Below are 4,386 nucleotides of genomic sequence, written 5' to 3' on the forward strand. Positions count from 1 at the left end.
TACGGCTCGTGTGTGTGTTTTCTGTGTGAATCTATACCTTCATCCTCGACATTCTGCTTCCCAAAATACTCAATACACACTCAGAATAGGGAGGAAAATCACCAATGCAGTCTCTATTGTTTCCTAGATAGATTAAACACAGCAAATTGAGTCTTCTCAGATGTTTCTGCTGCAAATCTCTCAAATGTGTCATGCAATTGTCTCCTGTGGATTTGAAGGAGAACTGAGAGCAAATTTAAGCAATAATTATTTGTATAGCCCTGGCTAGGAAGGAAAAATCACCAGTGCAACCTCTTTAATATCTCACTTGTTTCCTAGATCTGATTTAAATGCAGTGAACCGAGATGTTCCTCCTGAAAACAGCCCACGTGATCTCTCAAAATTGTTTTGCAACTGACTCCATTTATTTCTGTTTTTATTTCTCATAAGCATTTAAGCATCCGAGACGCTCAAATGAACTCCGTTAAATCCCTTGAGCGACAGAAGATCAACATTTACGCAATAAGTCTTTTTCTGATAGAAATGTGATTAAACACAGCAAACCGAGTCTTCTCAGATGAAAAAAGCTGTGGGAATCTCACGCATGTCTCATTTATTGTAAAAAAATGGTTATTGGAGTATGTTTTACAAGAAAATACAGGCTTTCTACTTCAAAATTGCACATTTAATTCAACGTGTTATTTGCGTTTCTTTGTAATTAATGAGTGAAAATTAATAAACCAATTTTTTTTTCAGTGTTCAGTTCCAGGAAATATCTCAAAATTGTGTTGTGTTTTTATTTCTCCTAAGGATTTTGTAGGAGGAACATCTGAGACACTTAAATTAACTAATTAATGAATTTAATTAAGTCTCTTGAGTTACAGAAGAGCAAACTTTAAGCAATATTTTTTTTCTGATAGATATTTTGAGTCTTCTCAGATGTTTCTCCTAAAAAAAATTTTTTTTTCGAAGTTTAATTTATTTATTATTCGTTTTATTAAGATTATTGGAGTATGTTTTACAAGAAGATACAATCTCAGTTTTTCTACTTCAGAATTTCACATTTAATTCAATGTGTTACTCACGTGTCCTTCTAATTTATTGTGAAATTTCTAGCAATTTCTGCATGATTTTTTCTTTCTTTCTGTGTAACCGGGTTCTTTTTTTCACAATATAAGCACAATTATCCAAACACCACACTCAATTTGCATAATTCATAGATTGTTTGCAAAATGACACACTTCAGTCAAAACATATACACATATTTGTGAAAATGCTATTAGTTTTCATTTAACCAACACAGTCCTCAATGATCAGACACTATTGCAGCCAGTTTCACACTGCTGTGATAAATAAAAAACACATTTGTACAAAAACTAATTTTAGGAAATAGCATGTGCTAGATTTTTGGCCACACATTGTTATGTAAGGGATAATTTAGATGAAAAAAAAAGAAAAAAAAAAAGTGACAAACCCACAGCATTCTTCATGATTAGTTTGAGATATAGGGAGCATGTACACAAATTGGCCTACTATAAAATTACCAAGCACTGCACAACACTGATGCTGCAGACTGAATATTTCAAGTATTTATTTCAATACTTACAGTATTTCTTACCATAATCAGTTACAGTAATCAACCAACAATGAAACAAATAAAATCTGTAGACAAATAAAAATTACTGCATGAAGTACATACACTTTGACTCTGAAGAAAAACTACTGTTTTTATTTTAGTGTGTAAACAATCGTAAAAAACTGTAAACGGAGCTCCATTAGCTATGGAAGAGCAACTTCTGAGCAATAATGATTATTTGAGTCTGTTTCCCAAAATACACAATACACACTCGTATCGTATCATAACAGCGTCCTTGGTCGAGTCGCGTCCGTCTGATATCAGGCTTCTGTCTGTGCTTTACACTCCCACAGCAGAGGAGACTGGATTCCCAGACGGGTGTGTGTGTGTGTGTGGTGTGTGTGTGTGTGTGTGTGTGTGTGTGTTTTCTCAAGGCCATGTGAGCTGCTCAGAGCACTAATGTGTGTTTCTCTGCCTGACGTCTGCAGACTCACCTCCACAGGATCTAGAGAGGATTCACACACTGACCGCTGGACCCAGAGATTCACCCTCGTGAGTATTGTGCTTTATATTCCAGAATCATTGCAAATCATTGTAAATAAAACAGATTTGGTTTGATTGGGTGAGTCGTGTTTAACGTTGTTGTAAAATGCTCTAGGTGACAATCGAAAGCAATGAACCAATTTGCTGTATATATGAACCATAAATCTGCTTTCTGGCTAATGAGTTGTTTATTTAGATTATTATTACTAATACTTTTATTGGGCATTGGTGACATTGCTTTGTCTCCTCTGTTGGTGTACAGAAACAGTGTTGAGGTAAAAAAAAAAAGAAATGCTGATAAAGCAGGACAGAAGTTTGGGAAGTTTTTTATAATGTTTTAAAATCTCTTCTGCTCACCAAGGCTGCTCTCTTTGATAAAAAATACAGTAAAAATAGTGAAATATTATTACAATTTAGAACAGCTGTTTTCTTTGTTAATATCTGTTAAAATGTAATTTATTTCTGTGATCAAACCTGAATTTTCAGCATCATTACTGCAGTCTTCAGTGTCACATGATCTTCAGAAATCATTCTAATATGAGGATTTGCTGTTCGAGAAACATTTCTGATTATTATCAATGTTGAAAACAGTTGTGCCGCCCAATATTTTTGTGATGCGTTTTATTTGTCAGGATTCACAGATGAACAGAAAGTTCAAAAGAACAGCATTTATTTGAAATGGAATCTTCTGTAACATTATAAATGCTGTGAGCTGTGTTGCATTCAGACGTATGTAAGTGTAGGCAGCGGATGACTGACAGCAGCTTTGAGTGTGGAAGCTCAGGAAGAGTGCAGTAAAGTACGGGTGGCCTGCGGTGAGATGAGGGCGTCACATTCCTCAGCTGGGTGAGCGTTTGTGTGCGGGACAGAAACTCCTCAGCAAACACTGATGTCAGACTGACCCATACGCCAGCGCACTCCACCCCTGTCAATCACAGAGACGTGCATACTGTCTCATTCAGGTCCAAATATATGAACAATACAACTCAGAGCGGTGACAAACGGGCCGTGACGTTATGTTTATTTAACGCACGCTGCTGCAATCATGTTCTTTCAGTGTAGTTAGAGCAATTTTTATTTTTTACATTTATGCATTTAGCAGATGTTTTTATCCAAAGCGACTTACAAAAGAAGAGCAAAATATATAATGCCAGGTCTTTATAGACAGCTAGATTAGGAAGCAAGCTAGAGAAGAGGAGAAATGCAGAAAAGAAGATGATTTCTCTGTGTGTGTAAATGCATTTATGGTAATAGTAAACAACATAGTTATCAATATTGGGCTTTAACTCTTTCTGTTAGCAGCAGAGCATCGGCAAACATGAGTTAAATTCTAGCATTTTCTACTTGATAGTTCTGAATTTAAGAGATGCTCTTTCAATATAATATAAGCGGCACAAGGTTATTGTAAACTAAAACCTATTTAAAAAATGTTAATTGATATACATCTGAAATCAATGAAATAAATATATATTAAATATGATTAAATATATATATATTTTTAAACTTAAACTAAACAAAAATTTGAAATGTTGCCTTGGCTACTAACTGAAATAAGTTTAATTTGAAGCACTAAAATTACTGATAAAAAAATAAAATAAAACTTAAGTAAAACTCAAACTGAATTAAAAGTAAATGAAACCTAAATAGTAATATTTAAAACTCAAAACTAATAAAAATGACAAAAGTGCATAACAAAATTGCTGGAAATTAAACTATAATTAAAATGAAAACTTAAAATACAAAAATAGCCTAATTAAAAATATTTATAAAAACTATTAAAAAATTCCGTAATTTTCATATAATTTTCTTTCATATATATATTTTCTTTCATAATTAACAGATTAAATAAAACAAAACAAAACAAATCATATTTAAACATAAATATAAAACAAAACTACATTTTCTTAAATGGCTACAACATTGCCTTTTTGACTATTGATTATAAGTATAAAATAACACACACACACACTATATATATATATATATATATACTGTATATATACAATTTTGTCATAGAATTTTGCAATGAAATAAAAAATAAATAATCAATAAAATACATTTTTTATTCATTTAGATTTCATTGCCAACATTTATTGCAAAATATTCACACAAATACAAATACATTTTAAATGTAAAATATAAAAATTAACCTAATTAAAAACATTGATAAAAACTATAAATAATACTAAAATTACACTGAAGCAGCAACCATAATTTTCATATCTCTTTCTTTAGATTTTAGCATGAAATATGACCAGGATCTGTTCTTGATAGCTTTCATTAGATTC

The sequence above is a fragment of the Sinocyclocheilus anshuiensis genome, unplaced genomic scaffold (genome assembly GCF_001515605.1).
Source record: "Sinocyclocheilus anshuiensis isolate Anshui unplaced genomic scaffold, SAMN03320099.WGS_v1.1 scaffold411, whole genome shotgun sequence".
In the NCBI taxonomy this organism is placed as follows: domain Eukaryota; kingdom Metazoa; phylum Chordata; class Actinopteri; order Cypriniformes; family Cyprinidae; genus Sinocyclocheilus; species Sinocyclocheilus anshuiensis.